The 18443-nt window shown below is 42.9% G+C and overlaps 3 non-coding genes across 3 annotated transcripts; all 3 read right to left on the bottom strand.

Moving 5' to 3' along the window:
• LOC119263918 lies at positions 1 to 118 on the bottom strand. Its single transcript, XR_005130636.1, has one exon. It is a non-coding gene; the product is annotated as a 5S ribosomal RNA (ribosomal RNA).
• Positions 119 to 495: 377 nt separating this feature from the next.
• LOC119263926 lies at positions 496 to 614 on the bottom strand. The gene has a single exon (XR_005130642.1). It is a non-coding gene; the product is annotated as a 5S ribosomal RNA (ribosomal RNA).
• Positions 615 to 17861: 17247 nt separating this feature from the next.
• LOC119263914 lies at positions 17862 to 17980 on the bottom strand. The gene has a single exon (XR_005130632.1). It is a non-coding gene; the product is annotated as a 5S ribosomal RNA (ribosomal RNA).
• Between the last annotated feature and the right edge of the window lie 463 nt (positions 17981 to 18443).

The raw sequence follows: 18443 nt of genomic DNA, 5'->3' as shown, positions 1-18443 counted from the left end.
GCTTACAGCACCTGGTATTCCCAGGCGGTCTCCCATCCAAGTACTAACCAGGCCCGACCCTGCTTAGCTTCCGAGATCAGACGAGATCGGGCGTTCTCAGGGTGGTATGGCCGTAAGCGACAGCGATGCTCTGGATAAGACTATTTATAATGCTGAACCAAGAGCAGCGTGCCATTTGGAGACCATTAGAAAACTGTAAGAGTTCTGCTGCTAGAACAGCACGGATCACTGACTGACCCGCATTTTTATTCATTTATGTTTTTTTATCAAAATAAAAGTCCTCACTACAAAGTCATCGCTGTGCGGTGGACAAAGAGCAGCAACATCAAAGGACCGTTTCATTAAATTAAAGGCCTACAAGTAAACACGAAAACCTGGTTTAGCTGTGACTTAAACCTTTTCTATCTATGTGGGACTTTTTCAATATTTGAAAAGCTTCCTTCTCAGAGGGGGTCATAATTGACTAAAATTAAAGAAAGAGTTTCAGTATGAAAAAGCTTACAGCACCTGGTATTCCCAGGCGCTCTCCCATCCAAGTACTAACCAGGCCCGACCCTGCTTAGCTTCCGAGATCAGACGAGATCGGGCGTTCTCAGGGTGGTATGGCCGTAAGCGTCAGCGACGCTGTGGATAAGACTGTTTAGAGGTCTGGACCAAGAGCAGCATGTCATTTAGAGGCTATCAGAAAACTAAAAGAGCTCTGCTGCCCCAAAAGCAACACAGATCAGTAAGTGACCGATTTATTTCATCCATCCATCCATCCATCCATCCATTATCTAAGCCCCTTCTCCGTCAGGGCCGCGGGGGGGTGCTGGAGCCTATCCCAGCAGTCTTCGGGCGGAAGGCAAGATACACCCTGGACAGGTCGCCAGTCCATCACAGGGCAGACAGACAGACACTCACACGCTCACACACTCATACCTAGGGGCAATTTAGCATGTCCAATTGGCCTGACTGCATGTCTTTGGACTGTGGGAGGAAACCGGAGAACCAGGAGGAAACCCACGCAGACACAGGGAGAACATGCAAACTCCACACAGAGAGGACCCCGGTCGCCCGGCCGGAGAATCGACCGATTTGTTTCATCAAAAGAAAAGTGTCCCCTCCAATGTCGTCGCAGTGTTTAAACCACAGAAGCAAAAGTTGTAGGACTGATTTCTAAAACGAAGAGCGGAATAGGAATATGATAACTTTTGCCCAGTTCAAACTTACAATCTGCCTCAAAGGCCTCTTAGAGCACCACTGACCTCATGCAACAACTGAAAGGATGTCAAGAGGTTTCTTGTCATTTACAAGTTCCTTTCCACAGTTTGAGCAAAGAAACATTTCACTGAGTTCCTTCTAAAGCCTGATTTAGAAAAAAAAACACAAAACAAAACAAAAGGAAAAAAAAACCTGAGCGGCCTGCATGATATTCACCTGTGCTCCTTGGATACTTCTTATATGTACATGTGCTCAGCATTGCCCCCCAGTGTCAGATTAAAATCATTGCATCTCATTCATTTAAGAAGAAATCATGCACAAATACAAAAATCCTACAAGGAAATACAGCAATCACTACGAGCTTCACATTCAACCTTTAATTTCCATGTGAAAATTTTCACAGCAGTTTTAAAAAGTACTAATTTCATAAGCATTCATCTGTACAGGAACTGTCCATTGTCAGAGAAACAGGCTGTTTTTCTATGTCATATGTGTCAAACTCAAGGCCTGCGGGCCACATCTGGCACGAGATCATTTTATATTATTGTATAGTAACACAATAAACTACAGATCCCATAATGCAGCGCTTCAGCTGCCTTTTGGAACGCTTTCCACGCCAATCAAGTCTAGTGTCTGTTGCTACAAGTTATTGCGAAGCTAGCCCCTCACGATGCCGAAGAGAAAAGTTGATTCTGAAAACAGAGCCTTTCAAAACCGATGGGAGGCTGAGTATATGTTTACTGACATTGCCGGTAAACCTGTGTGTCTCATTAGTGGCGCTATTGTGGCTGTATTCAAAGAATTTAATCAAAGACAGCATTATGAGACAAAACATCAGGATAACCTGAAAGACCTGAATGCAGAGCAAAAGATGCAGAAAGTAGAAGAGTTAAAAAAGAAGCTGACATTTCAGCAGGACGTTTTTTACCCGTGCAAAATCACAAAGTGAAGCTGCTGTGAAAGCAAGTTTTATCGTGGCGAAGGAGATCGCTCAAGCAGCACAGCCATTCACAGAGGGAGAATTTCTGAAGAGCTGCATGATCAACGTGTGCGACATCGTATGTCCAGACAAAAAACAGATTCTGGCAAATTTAAGCCTAAGTAGAAATACGGCTGCTGATCGAGTTTGTGAGATAGCCACTGATTTAAGAACACAGTTGAGTGAAAGAAGCAAAGACTTTACTGCTGACTCTCTTGCTGTGGATGAAAGTACTGACATGACTGACACTGCACAGCTAGCCATCTTCATCCGTGGGGGGAATCCAATTTGCGCGTTACAGAGGAAATATTGGACATTAATTCGATGCACGTACAACGACTGGAAAGGACATTTTTGAAAACGTATGTAAAAGTGTAACCGACATGAAACTGCCCTCGGACAAACTTATTGGACTTACAACTGATGGAGCACCGGCTATGTGAAAGAAGTGGACTAATGTGAAGGATGCGAGTGAAGGTGCAGGAGGAGAACTGTACTGGTGAGTTAACAGCATATCACTGCATCATACACCAGGAAGCACTATGTGGCAAAGTCCTGAAGATTGACCATGTAATGAGCACTGTAACGCAAACCGAAAACATTATCTGAAGTAAAGGTTTAAATCACTGGCAATTTCAGTCCTTTATGCGGGAGATAGATTCAGAGTTTGCCGACATCCCTTATCATACAGAGGTCCGTTGGCTAAGTCTGGGAAAAGTTCTCAAGAGTTTTTGAGCTCAGCAGCGAAATCTGTCAGTTCATGGACAGTAAAGGAACAGACTCCACCGTTTTGCAGGATGAAAAGTGGAAAGGTGAGTTGGCGTTCCTGGCTGACATAACAGCTTATCTCAACACGTTTAACCTCCAGCTCCAGGGACGTGACCGCATGATCACTGACATGTATGACGCAGTGAAGGCATTTCAAGTGAAGCTGCTTTTATGGGAGAAACAAATGCACCAGAGCAACTTGCCTCACTTTCCCTGTTGCCAAGTAATTCTGAATCAAGTCGGCGCAACGTTGTTCATAAATACGCACTTTGCTGACAAACTGAGCGCACTGTGCACGGAGTTCATGCGGCACTTTGGTGAAAACGAATTTTGCGTCAACATGGAAACTGCACCTGTGTAGATTCAGATGGAGCTGATTGAGCTGCAGTGTAATGAGACACTAAAGGCAAAGTACGACACTGCAGGGCCCACAGAGTTTATTCACTCCATTCCCTCAGCAGCGCCCCGGCTCCGTCTACATGCGGCTCGAACCTTGTGCATGTTTGGTAGCACATATCTGTGTGAGAACCTGTTCTCAGTGATGAAGACAAACAAAACAGCACACAGGAGTCGTCTCACTGATGAGCACCTGCAGTCCATCCTGAGAGTCTCCACAACACGGGACCTCACGCCAAACATAAACAAACTTGTTGCCAAAAAAAGATGCCAAGCATCCAGCTCTGATAAAATGGCATAAGAGCAAAGAAAACTGAATGTTTTGATTCGTTATTTGTTGTTGCTGAAAAGCACAAAATTTATTTATATTTCCAGGTTTTGTTTTGTTTTGCAGCATGTTCATATTTCTAACTTGTATAATTTTGAGTGGATATATTTTTATGGAGAGCAAGAAATTTATGTTATTTAAAGTTTAAGTTTATTTTTTTATTCCAGAATAACATTCCTGTCTATTTTTATTCATATTTATGTTCAAAAAACATTTAGTTTTAGTGTGTTCAATAAATGTTTATTCTGTTCGGCCCACGAACTAAAGTGTGTTTTAAATTTTGGCCCCCTGTGCAATTGAGTTTGACACCCCTGGTCTACTGTATGCACAGATGTGGAAGGGATGTCTGATGCTGAATCAGACTGGATGTTCGATTATGAGCCCATTAAAAGTTGGGCAGATTTCATGGAGGAGACTGAAGGAACCATCAACTAGTCTGGTGAGTACAATGTAGAGATGGCACTGATCTGATTCTGGGCATCTGTATTTGTAATTAAACATTTCAACAACTTGAATCATTTCAATATTAGTTATAAAGTATTTGTTCTGAGTGAGATTATTGGAGATGAGCTTTGTTGCTGATTCCTCTGATTTTTTTTTTACCAGCTGAAATAGAAGAATTGAAGAACAATGTTCCTGTGAATGAAATCAAAGCAGATGAACAAGAAAGAAACACCAGCAGAGAAACATGTGAGAAGATTGAAGCAGATAAAGAAGAGTACCAGAACATCAGGAGACAGAGGCATCCAAGTGGGAACTGTAGATCAGTGGAGACACCAGCAAGCATTTGGAAAGACAAGAACTCTGTCAGAGAACTCAGGAACCTGTGAAAGAGCACCTGAAATTGATCCTTAGCAGCAGAGGAGGGCACAGAGAAAGGAGGATAGCAAAGAGTCGTGCCATTGGACAGTGAAAAATGTTCTGAAGACCCTACAAGCCCCTCCCGAGGAAAAGAGTGCTCCACAGAGAGACAGCAGAGAGTGTCTCATAGTCAGAACAGCTGAAATCAGGCAGAAGACCCATCCCAGACCAGAAAACAAGCTGAGAGACAGATGTAGAATGGGTGAATATGGGACAGGAGCTGCCCAGTGCTGGCAGAGCGAGTCCAGTTTCCAGAGGAGGGATGCTCCACGAACTCCTTCAAACAACGGAGGATGTGTGAGCGAAAGAGGAATGAGAGGAAATCCCGTTCAGTGTGTTCCTGCACGCACTGAGAGAAATGAATGGACTGTGAGAAAACCAAACTGGTGGCAGCATGATGACCACTCTGCAGAACCTGACAAAAGAGAGACCAGAGAGAGACACCAGAAAAAGAAATGGTCAAATGAAAACAGGCAGTGGAAGAGTGGAAGAAGACCTGATGCCTCATATTGACCAGTAAAAAACCTAGAGCAGCCAAACATCACCAGAAAACAAGCCCTTAAAAACAGCACATCCTACTGTCATTAAACATTCACTGCTGGAGAAGACTTTAATCCTGACTCTACAGACTGGCACAGACTATAACTCCACTTCTACACTACAGCCAAACAAATCATCACAAATTGTTGATTCTTATTTGTGGTAAAGCAGGAGACGAGATGCTTGAGGTGGTGGCCACAGAAGGTGAAGCACAGGTCATTAAAGATCTAGTGCTCACTGACCTACAGAGTCACAGGCTGGGGCATCAGTCTAGTTCACGACTGGGAACATTTTCAGGGTCCAAGCACGCAGTGCATAGGACCTTCTCTTTCTCCTGAAAAACGTGTTGTGGAGAAGAGACCGTAAGGCACCCAGACACCAAACTTGGTGGATAGGTGTAGTTTGTGTGCATCTCGCCAGGCAGCAAAAATGACCCAGATTGGCCAAAGGGGGGTGCTACAGAGCACCAAAACACATTTTGCTTCATAACTCCTAAACCTAGACGTGCACAGACAAAATTCTTTTTGTGCGTCATTCCTTGGGTCAAGCCAAAAAACTTTCCTACGGGTACTGTTTAGCTCCGCCCACTTAGATTTTTTGCTAATTTGCATAATATGCAAAACCTACTTTTGTGAACTAGTCCTACAATTTTCACTCAATCCTCAATTTTCTGGTATCAGAAAACTCAGAAGAGTCTGAGCATCAGTAATTATCAAAAAATATATTTGCTATTTGATATTTGTGTAAGCGTGAGGGTCCGATATAAGGTGGTTGGATCGCTCTTAGTTTAAAAAGGAAGGAGGATGGAGACGGATTTCTCTCTAGCAGCGTCCGTTTATTATTATTCGAGCCTCACGGTCTCGTTGTTCACTCTTCTCTCTTTTCCTTTTTACACAACTTCCTTTTTTTCCCCACATCACGTGATTTCCCCAAACCAATCACAAGACAGAACAGATATGTGTGACAATAAACGAAGATTACTTCTCTAAAGTGTTTTACACTCTTACACTGCTAGAATTTAAACGTTCAAACATGCCAACAGAAAACATCCAAAACTACCACTCAATCCATCAGTCCAAATTCAACTCTTACATTTCTTCCCCGTCTCACATTAGAAACGTCCTCGTTTCTCTACATATAAAATCGCAGTACAAGATAAACAGCAAAGGAGGGAAAGAAAAAACCAAAACAAAAACAAAGTCCTGTGGTCTGTGTGTGCATGTGTGAGTAGGAACAGTCTCACGTCAGAACATTGTCCATCAAGTAACTGGGCAACTTAACTTGACGGCGGCCTGGGCGCACTGAAAAATCAGAACTGTGGCCCATAGCAGCAGGGGGGAAGGTAGGTGACGACTGATCAGTCAACAGATATTCCTGGGGGTCAACAGCTGAAGTTTGGGGCTGAGGCATTTGAACTTGAGGTGGGCAAGTGCGCGAAGACAAAGGAATCTGGCTGTCAGCAGGTACATTGAGGTTCCTGGTACTCGGAGGCTTTGAATGAGTGAAGGGCAGGGCACCTGACAGAGCAGTCAAGCGTGGGAGTTGAGGTTGTTTATTCCAGTCAAATGCTGCCGTGTCACATCCCTCGGCAGGTACAGGGGAGAGGTAAGGCTTCAGTCGATTGTAATGGACAATTTGGGACTTATCAGGCTGGTTTAGCAGGTAACGGATCCTGTAAGTCACCCCAGGATTGTCATCATCAGATCCAAGGCACTCCAGTATTTCAAAGGGACCTTTCCAGTGAGGAGCAAGCTTATGTTTAATTGTGGTGGGGTCATTTAACCATACAAGGTCTCCTGGATTATAAGGAATGTGTTTAACAAGCTTGTTGTAGTATTGTTTTTGCTGGCTGTGTGCATAGTCTCTGTTTTGTGCAGCCGCCTGGAAGGCTAATTGGAGTTTACTGGTCAACTGGGCTGCATAATCTGCAGGGGATCCTGGTGTGGAAGCAGATGGTATATTGTTAGGTAACAGCAGGTTAGCAGGCATTCTCGCTTCCCGTCCATGAGTGAGGAAGAAGGGGCTGAAGCCTGTTGTTGTATGAGGGCAGGTGTTATAGGCCAAAGCAACTTGGTTGAGACAATCATCCCACTCACCAGGCTGTTGGAGAAGTGACTTGGCCAGCTGATCAATAAGAGTTCTATTGAAACGCTCGACCATGCCATCACATTGAGGATGATATGGGCTTGTTCGGGTTTTCTGAACACCAAGCAACTTACACAGATGACTGATGAGGTCAGACTCGAATTGACGGCCTTGATCAGTGTGTAACGTCTCTGGAATGCCATGTTCCCAGATGTAGTTTTCAAAAAGACACTTGGCTACTGTTGTAGAGCGCTGATCTGGAATTGCATAAAGATTTACAAACTTGGAAAAATAATCTTGAACAACAAGTACGTATCTGTTACCACGGCTCGAGGTAGGGAGTTCAAGTATGTCAGCAGCAACCTTTTGAAATGGTGCAGTAGCAACAATCGTTCTCATAGGTGCCCTATGATGAGGTGTATGACAGCGTCATAGCATCACACGGAGCACACCTCTTACACCATTCGCGGATGTCACTTGACATAAATGGCCAGTAGCAAATCTGTTGTGCACGCTTCAAGACTTTTTCTGCTGAAAGATGACCAGCAACTGGATTTCCATGTAGCAGCTTGAGAACATTTTCCTGCAAGACATCAGGTATAATTACTTGAAACTGCACTGACCCAGAGGATGGGCTGTAGACTTTGCGGCAGAGTACACCATTGTTAAAAGTCAGCCTGTGATATTCTTGCCAAAATGCTCTCTCTACAGGTGAGCGCTTTTTCATACGCCAGTAAAGTGGCCTTTGACCTCTAGCTTTCCAGCTCATGACCTCTGATAGGAAAGGGTCCTGTTGTTGTTTTTCTTTTAACTCATCTTCTGTGAGCTGAAGTACAAATGTAGATGAGGTAACCTCAGAGGAACACTGTGAGGCGGGCCTAAGCAGTTGTGGTGTGTTCAGAGCGATGGCATCGTCAACTGGCTTGGACTCGGTACTGTGACAATTATGTTGTGGCGTACGGACAGGACTTGACTGAGTAACAGGGGTAGACTCTCCTACAGTCATTTTTGAACCAACTGCCTGCGTGGAGGTGATATGATCTGTGAGTCTGCTCACATCTGGGCGGCGTGATAAAGCATCAGCATTACTGTGGCTTGGTCCTTCTCTGTAAAGAACAGTCCACTCAAAGGAATCAAGTTCCAGAGCCCAGCATGCACGTCGCCCAGTTCTGTCATTGTCAATAGGGATTTGCCGAAGGCCCACAAGGGGTTTGTGGTCAGTGACTATCACAAATGGTTGCTTGTAAAGATAATGACAGAAATGCCTTACTGCCCAGACAATGGCCCAGAGTTCCCTATCATAGGTTGACCATTTTCTTTCAGCTTTTGTGAGAACATGACTAGCATATGCAACCACAGTCTCATGATTTCTATGTTTCTGAGCCAGTACAGCCCCAATAGCAAAGCAAAAAAAAGCATCAGTATAAAGGAAGAACGGCAATGAGAAATCTGGGAAGGCAACCACTGGAGGGTTTGACAGGACATGTTTCAGGTAGGTAAATGCATCTTAACATTGCGAGGTCCATTGAAATGGCACATTCTTCTCTGTAATTGCATGGAGAGGAACTGCATGGTGTGCAAAATTTCTGATGAACTTGCGATAGTAGGAACAAAGTCCCAAGAATGCTCTGACTTCAGTTCGAGTGTGTGGAGTAGGCCAATCTGTAACACATTGTACATTTCGTGGATCTGGCTGAATGCCGTCTTTCGAAACAACATGACCTAGGAACTTGACATGGTCTTTGGCCAGACAACACTTTGCTGGGTTTAGCTTGAGGCCTGTAGCTCGAAATCTGGAGAAAACCTCTTCCAAACATTGAAGATGATCACTGAAGGAGTGGCTGAAAATCAGAACATCATCCAAGTACACTAGGCACGTCTTCCATGGGAGGCCACAAAGCACCATTTCCATTAAACGCTGGAATGTTGCTGGGGCATTAGTAAGACCCATTGGTAAAACTTTGAAATGGTAAAGCCCAGAGCCAGTAGTGAATGCAGTTTTTTCCCAATCTTGTTCCTCTACTTCAACTTGCCAGTAACCATGCTGAAGATCCATGGTTGAGAACCAAGCAGAGCCTGATAACGCATCAAGTGCATCATCAACTCTTGGTAATGGATGAGAATCCTTGACAGTCACAGCATTAAGCTTTCTATAGTCTAGGCAGAATCGCCAGGTGCCATCTTTTTTGCGAACTAAAACGACTGGTGCAGCCCAAGGACTATAGCTTTCTTCAATGATATCTGCCTTCAACAGCTCATCTACCTGCTTCTGTATTTCTGTTCTCTGCTCTGGTGTTACTCTATAGGCTCTCTGCTTAACTGGAGTAGCACTGCCTGTGCGTATGCGGTGTTTGATTATGCCTGTACGACCTCTGTCTTCTGAGTGCATACTGAACACCGTGGAGTACTTCTTAAGTAGCATCTTTAGTGACTGTGCTTGAGAATGTGATAGATTTTCTTCATCTATCTGCACAGGTGGTACAGCATCACTATATACAGTGGAGGTTGTGCAACACATCTCTTCAACTACTGTGGCGTCATTGGATGAAGTGGAATGGAACTCACCAAGATGTTGACAAGGCAGCAGTTCAATGTCATTTTCAGTAGTATTTAGCACACGAACAACAGTCAGGCCATTCTGAACTTCACTGAGAGAGTGGGCTACAACAACATCACAAGTTGGATTAGGTACAAGAATACTGTCACGACTGCCCGTAACAGGAGAGACACACGCTGATGGATATTACAAGGTTTAAGTTAATAGGGCAATACAAGATAATCGTAAGGGACCGGCAGGGTCAAAAACAACAACAACAGCAGCAACATAGACATACCAGAGGGTGGTCGGACTGAAGAAAGGTCGGTACACGGGAGAGCAAAAACCAGGTAAAGGGGCTAGGCTAAAGGGTAGAGACAAGTACAAACAAAATGGCAACAGAAAGGCAATCAATGGGCAAGGCAAAAAAAGGAGAAAACGAAGTACAGGCGAAGGACAGAAATAACAAAGGGAAAGAACAAGGAAAACGCGTCGTAACAGAGCTAGAGGCTAGATAATACTCAGCACCAAACACAGGAAACAACAGGGCTTAAATACACAGGTTCACAGGTGTAGACAATCTCACTGATTAGAAACAAGGCGAGCCGGAGCGCCGGAGTGTCACATGCTCAGCAGAGTCACTGTAGTCCATAGGTAGAGCATGCTGGGAATTGGAGTCCATGGAGGTAACAGAGTCCAAGGCAGGCAGACTGACAGCGTCAGAGCTGACAAATACCCACATAGTCAGTTGGCACAAGAGAAACAGCTGTGGCTCCTGAGAGACAAGCTGTTATGATTGTTTCGCTCATAGCTGGAAGTTTAACAGGTCCGAGAACAGACACATTACAGCAAGCAGCAACTTCATGCCCTTTTGGCAACAGAAGGAGACGCATGTTCCACAACAGCAATGTTTTGTTACTGATATCAAGAAGAGCATGATGTTTTTCCAGGAAGTCCCACCCAAGTATAACTGGGTAATGAGCTCCTCTGACAACTTGGAAGTCATGCTGCAACAACTCTTTCCCTAGCCTAACGCCTACAGTCAAAGTGCCTAAAGTGTCTAAGCACTGTCCATTCACTGAGCGAGCGAGTACGAAGGAGGCTTTCATGGGGCGTCTTTTCAGTGCAGGATGAGAAGTTCTGAAATCTTCACCCACAATAGAAATAGTAGAACCAGTATCAAGCAAAGCAGATATTTCAATGCCTTCCACAATACCAAGAATGTTAGCTGAAACCAAACCATTTGTTTATAAATCATGTCCATCAATGGGAGAGTGTGCGGTGTGAAGGTGGGGCTCTAATGTGGTAGCTGATGTTTGCCCCTTAACAGCAGCTAATGGGAGTTTCCCTCCTGGGTGGGGCTGAATTTTTTTTCAGGAGACTGGAAATGAACATTGTGTCTGTAATTAGGACTCCTATGTCTTTCACTTCTTGGAGTAGGGCTAGAACTGTGTCTGCGTTCACAGTCATCCTCAGAATACGAACTGTATCTGACATACTGGTATGGATGGCGCTCTGGAGAACGGTGTTGGCTATGTCTCTCATCTCTATACCATCCACATTGGCTGGAGTAAGCAGGAGATACAGGACAACGCTCATAGTGGGGTTCACGATCACAAGCATAATCTAGATCAGGTGAACAGACATGCCGTGAAGTGTATGAGTGGCGGTGAGAAGGAGAAGGGCTGCGAGCATGGGAACGTGCACCCTCCTGTGAGAAACGCTTAACAGACCAAGAATCTAAGCGCTGGGTAAGGTGATCATTCTGTTCTCGTAATTGTTGCACATCAGTTTTTAAGCTGTTCACAGTGAGAGTGAGCTGCTCAATTACCTGGATAAACTTGTCATCAGAAGACTTAGAGCGAACCATAGCTACCTGATCTGGGGCCAGAGGAAGAGGCGAACAAGCGGAATCGAATTGTAGTGCAGTACGTGCTCTCTCACAGCGGCTGGCAATAATGACTGCTTCCTCCATGCTGGATGCACCCATCTCATGAATTTTTGACTGTAAGGTTGGGTCTAAACCAGCCACAAAGCGGCGAAATTTCTCCCCTTCCAGAGCATTAAGGTCATAATTAGGGAAAGCTTCCAGCACAAGGCGAGTGATATCTGCACTGTACACATCCAAACTCTCACCAGGCTTACGAGGGCGAGCATTCAGATGAGTCTGAAAAAATGGTAGAGTGTATTTAGAGCCAAAAGCATTCTTGAGTTTTTCTTTTACTAGGTTATAGCTCTGCTGTACTGAGGGAGATAAGCTATCCCAATACAAAAATGCTGCGTCGGCCAGGCGAGTTGGTAGAGCTGAAGCTAACACTCTAGATAAGTCAGTAGCTGGAAGATGCATAGCCTGCACTGCCACCTCAAAGCGGCGAGACCAACTAGTGAAGGATTCAGTGCCACCCCACAAAAGCAGGTGGAAGATCAATTCTTAATTTTCCAGATAAAAAGTTTGGGGCTGTCTCCTGCCCAACAGCGACATCTACTGTTCTCTGTCGGTGCTCAGACTCAGCAGCTAATTGTCCAGATGCACTATCAGCCTCAGACATGTTGAGTTAATAGTGGGTGGGGAATACTCACAAAAAAATAGGCAAAAACAGCAAGGACTGCAAAATGTAACTGAGGCAAAACTGCAAAAATCCTTAGTATCTCCAGCAAAAAGCAAAAACATTAGCTCACCAACTTCCTGCAGAGTGAAAATCCGTGTGGAAGGCGAAATTTAGGTAGGGAGAGCATCCACAGTCTCTCCAGAAAAAAAATCACGAAAACACACAAAAACCACCAAAATATGCCACCGCTGCCACCAAATGTAAGCGTGAGGGTCCGATATAAGGTGGTTGGATCGCTCTTAGTTTAAAAAGGAAGGAGGATGGAGACGGATTTCTCTCTAGCAGCGTCTGTTTATTATTATTCGAGCCTCACGGTCTCGTTGTTCACTCTTCTCTCTTTTCCTTTTTACACAACTTCCTTTTTTTCCCCACATCACGTGATTTCCCCAAACCAATCACAAGACAGAACAGATATTTGTGACAATAAACGAAGAATACTTCTCTAAAGTGTTTTACACTCTTACACTGCTAGAATTTAAACGTTCAAACATGCCAACAGAAAACATCCAAAACTACCACTCAATCCATCAGTCCAAATTCAACTCTTACATTTGCAAACATTATGGCTGCCATATGCTAATTAGCCCTTCTGACAAAACTCAAAATTCACTTAAGACTCTACAAATCGAGGATGCTTTAGCCAAAAACATTGAAACTTCATATGCTTATTCAAGACAAGATTCCTTGGATGTCTTTCAATTTTGGTGGGCATATGTCATTAGGGTGCAGGGCAATTGCCAATTAACTGTTTCTCAGCATCCGTGTATCCGATCAAACAAACTTGGCAGGCATCATCTACTACACATATGTGGCAGAGTGGAGGGGGGGGGTAAATTAATAAGCACGACTACGCCACCTAAGGGAATTTCACCCCTAGGAAATATTACTGGCACTCAAGGCCCGAAAAGAAAGACACCCAGGTTTGAAAACACTTTGACAGCAGAGATGTACTTCCAGCACTTACTCACAGTTTATTAATAATCATCATTTAAAATTTCCCCCACAAGAGGCAGGTCAGGGCACGAGCCCTCTTTTGGACATGGACAATTAAGATAAAACAAATGAAAAAATTTAATTTAATATTCTATGGATCTATTTATATTTTAATAAAACCCTCGGCAGAAGGAACAGGGCTGAGGGCTTACTATGGCAGAAAAAAGGCCTACAACACACACCACACGTGACCACACTGCACACCTCAATGACACCCGAAGAGCTCTACGCTACCGGACAAGTGAAAAAGGATTCCACCGTCCAAATCAGTCTGCCACCCGCTTTAACCCACAACTCTTGTCCAGCCAGAAAAAAAGAACAATTATATATAAAACAAAACAAACTCACACACACAACCCCGGAAAAATTTTACAAAACAAAAACAAATAAATACATTTAAACCAAATGCTAACATAACCAAAACACTAAATAATGAAAAACAAAAATAATGCAGTTAACAATAACTTCACTGCAGTAACACAAGATTTAAATAATAAACCACAAGTCAAAATACTCAGAAAACTAAATTAAAACCCATCCTAATGAAAACAACCACAAACAAATGAAAAAAAAAAACAAAGCAAATTAATAATGAAACTCAACCAATCAAATGTCAAGTCAAAACACTAAAACAAATCAAACTAGTAGCTAACTAAATAAAGCAAAATAAAAGAAATGAAGACAGAACAATGTATTTAAACAAAACAGAACCAAAAAACAGCAGCACTGCAGGGAGCTGGACGCGCAGCCCAACACAATCTGGGCTAGAGGACCTATAAAATACACGAAGAAAGCTAAAATGATTGACTCATAGTAAAAATCATCTTAATGGATACAGCTTGTATACATACCAACGTACCGCATGCCAGTTTCCTTCGCGGTGATGATCAGAGTAGGCCTCAGACACAGCAGCTACAGCAGCCACAGGGTACAGCACCACTACTAATATCACTAACCCACAATCCAAGAGAGAGAGTTAGCTAAAATCAGTTACCCAGCCAAAATGAGTATAAAATGAGTACGCGTACCTCCACTGCGCTGCCAGATGCGGAGAGAAAAACACTGGGACAGCGATGAAGCCACGAGCCAATGAAGCTTATAACTGAAAAGTGCGCCACGAAGAGAGACAAAGCCAAATCCAGCCACGCTGAATGCTGCTGGCACAGAAGTCAGAAGCCCCAGAAGGGGAGTTGGGGGGAAACGACAGATTGATCTCCTACAGGTGGCTGTCCTTACTCTAGACCTCAAGTTGAGTAAAAGTACAAAAGTATTTGGCTTCAAACGTACTTAAGCATCGAAAGAAAAAGTACTAAAAGAGTAATTATGGCTCTAATGTCTGATTATCATTTTTGCAACAAGACTCGCTTCATGAACTCATTTTAGGTGAAAATCCTCCAGCGTCTCTCTTGGTAAACCAGTCTTTTAATAGAACGTCATTAATTAGTGATGCTGACGTCTATTAAAATGATCATAAGCACAAAACACTGAAGGTAAACAGTTTCCATCAGGTACAACCGAGTGGCTCTGAAATCACTTTTACAAACAAGCAATGTTTCAGTTTAAGATTACTTTGTAAATTAGTTACAAGTTGAATAAAATCTTGCTTTAAACACAGGATCACAAATAAGTTTTCCTTTACTATATTGATCTGTAGGTCTCTGTTCATAAACATAAACGAACCGAAACTAATTTACTACAAAGTGAAAGTGTTTGTATGAATTCAGAAAAGAAGAAACCTGCCAGTCACGACTGCATATGTGTACATATTTGTATATTGTGGTCTATTTACAGGTTAGGTTAGTTCCATCATTGGTGTTCTTGCTTTGCACTTCTTTTGTTTTGACATTTTACATTTTTATACACACAAAAACCAAAAGGAACGACAGATTTCTCAAAATGTAGTAGAGTAAAAAGTAAGATATTTGACTTTGAAATGTAGTGGAGTGAAAGTAAAGTTGCCCAAAATGGAAATACTTAAGTAAAGTACAGATACAGAAAAAACTACTTAAGTACAGTAACGAATTACATTTACTTTTGATGTGTCCGTTTTGTCTAATTACAGGCCTGTTTCTAACTTACCGTTTATATCAAAGATCTTAGAAAAAGCTGTGGCCCAACAACTTAGTTCATATCTACATAAGAACCATATACAATATATGAAAAATTTCAATCTGGATTCAGACCACACCACAGCACTGAGACGGCTCTACTTAAGATAACTAATGATCTAAGCTAATGAGCTTTCGATACAATAGACCACAATATTCTCTTAGAAAGGTTAGAAAACATGGTTGGAGTCACAGGGACGGCCCTATCATGGTTCAGATCTTACCTATCAGAACGTTATCAGTTCGTTAGGGTAAACAATTTATCTTCCAATTATTCAAAAGTGACATTTGGAATTCCACAAGGCTCTATTTTAGGACCATTATTATTTACACTATACATGTTACCGTTAGGCACAGTTATAAGTAACCATGGCGTAAACTTTCATTGTTATGCAGATGATACTCAACTGTACATATCAGCCAAGCCTGATGACAAATACAGATTAAAGAAAATGGAGGACTGTGTAAAAGACGTAAAAGGCTAGATGTTACAGAACTTCCTCCTATTAAACAGTAACAAAACAGAGGTTCTCCTTCTGGGTCCAAAATTAGCAAGAAGTAAATTACCAGATTTAATCTTAAATCTCGCCGACTTTCCTGCCACACCTGGCTCAGCAGCAAAAAATCTTTGCGTTATAATTGATTCAGATTTATCATTCGATCAACACATAGGCAGCATCACTAGGACAGCTTTTTTACATCTTCGCAACATTGCCAAGATAAGAAATGCCCTGTCCCTGCGTGATGCAGAAACACTAGTACATGCCTTTATTACCTCTAGGCTAGACTACTGTAACGCGCTACTGTCAGGATGCACGAGCAGGAATTTAAACAAACTCCAACTAGTCCAAAATGCCGCAGCCAGGGTCCTCACTAAAACTAGAAAGTTTGATCATATTAGTCCAGTGCTATCATCACTTCATTGGCTGCCTATTAAATTCCGTATTGATTATAAAATCCTTTTATTGACTTATAAAGCCCTACATGGTCTTGCTCCCGAGTACTTACAAGACCTTGTTTCTCATTATGAGCCATCATGACCACTCAGATCACAGAGTGCTGGTTTATTAATAGTCCCCAGAATTCAGAAGGTTTCAGCTGGGGGAAGAGCTTTTTCTTATAAAGCCCCCAAACTCTGGAATAATCTTCCAGAAACTGTTCGGGACTCAGACACAGTCTCAACCTTTAAGACTAGGCTGAAAAGTCACTTGTTCTGTTAAGCTTTTGGTAGTTAATTGTTCCCCCCCTAGATAAAGGCAGCAGATCCAGGGGTCCATGGACACAGGGAATTATAGTAAACTGAGACACTGGTGCTGTCGTCCCGCTGCTCGCACGCGGTCACTCAAGTTTGTGGACGGTGGAGCGGAGGGATGCCAAACTGTTTCACAGTGCTGCCGTGTCTGTGTGTCCTTCTGGTTCTCTCCTTTTAGTTAAGCTGTCATAGTCAGATGTGCCGGAGTCGTTAGCCACACTCTGGAAATGTTTACATCCCCTGTTTATGTACAAATGGATAGAATAAAACTAATTCCATCTCCCTGCTTTCTTTCCGAGTATACAATCACCGAAATGTCCGGCCGGACACTGAAGGACGACCAACTGCTGAGCCCTCCTGCTACCCACTTCTGACCAGCTGCCCACCCTACGCTGATGGTTTCATAGACTCCTAGCTATTCCTAATACCAATATTACTGCTATTAATATTAGTAGTATAATCACTTGTAGGTAGTTTGACCAGAGGAGGATGGGTCCCCCCTGGTGAGCCTGGTTCCTCCCAAGGTTTCTTCCTCAGTTCTGAGGGAGTTTTTCCTTGCCACTGTTGCCCCTGGCTTGCCCACCTGGGGGGTTTTGTACATTCTTACACTCCTGTTAAAACTTTGTCTTTTCCGAAATTCTGTAAAGCTGCTTTGTGACAACATCTGTTGTAAAAAGCGCTATACAAATAAATTTGATTTGATTTGATACTTTGTTACCGTCCACCACTGCATGTCATTACTATATTATTACAATTCTGATGTAAATTCCATATGAATGCATTGTAGTATGTCATGTCAAACAGTTTTGCAAATATATGTTTATTAAAAACACTGTTTTTAGTAATCATTAACTGTTCGAAAACCATACTTTTCAAACTAGTCTCTGGATTTTCAGTGAAACTTTTAGAAGTTGGTCTCGCATAACTCTCGGGCATCTTTAGGTAAATAATTATCAAAAAAATGTTGACTTTAAACGACAGTCAGAGAAATTGCACTGTGGTCAAATAGGCTGTAAGAAAAGGGTTCATATGATGAGCAGATAGTTGACTAATTACATTGGCAGGTGTTTATTTTGTTTTTTCATCTCACACTATCAATACACTGATGCCTGTAACCGAAAGCCCTGTAAATAAGGGACGATGAAAGAAAATAAGAGTAAAAGAGGGAAAAAATACTCGAAAGGGTGTGCTTTGGTGTGAAAAAGCTTACAGCACCTCGTATTCCCAGGCGGTCTCCCATCCAAGTACTAACCAGGTCCGACCCTGCTTAGCTTCCGAGATCAGACGAGATCGGGCGTTCTCAGGGTGGTATGGCCGTAAGCAAACAACGCTGTGCATAAAACTATTTAGAGGTCTGGACCAAGAGCAGCGTGTCATTTAGAGGCTATCAGAAAACTAAAAGTGTTCTGCTGCCCCAAAAGCAACACAGATCAGTCAGTGACCGATTTGTTTCATCAAAATAAAATTGCCCCCTCCAATGTCGTTGCATGGTTTAAACCACGGAACCAAAGTGGTAGGATTGTTTTCTAAAATTAACAGCAGAATAGGAATATAATAACTTTTGTCCGGTTCAAACTTAAAATCTGCCTCAAAGGACTCTTAGCGCACCACTGACTTCATGTAGCCCTGTAAATAATGTACGATGAAAGAAAATATGAGTAAAAGAGGGAAAAAATACTCGAAAGTGTGTCCTTCTTTGTGAAAAAGCTTACAGCACCTGGTATTCCCAGGCAGTCTGACATCCAAGTCCTAACCACGACCAACCCTGCTTAGCTTCTGAGATCA

The sequence above is a fragment of the Pygocentrus nattereri genome, chromosome 8 (genome assembly GCF_015220715.1).
Source record: "Pygocentrus nattereri isolate fPygNat1 chromosome 8, fPygNat1.pri, whole genome shotgun sequence".
Classification (NCBI taxonomy): Eukaryota; Metazoa; Chordata; class Actinopteri; order Characiformes; family Serrasalmidae; genus Pygocentrus; species Pygocentrus nattereri.
Note: the sequence above shows the minus strand (reverse complement) of the source record. Positions and strands in the feature narration are given on the sequence as shown.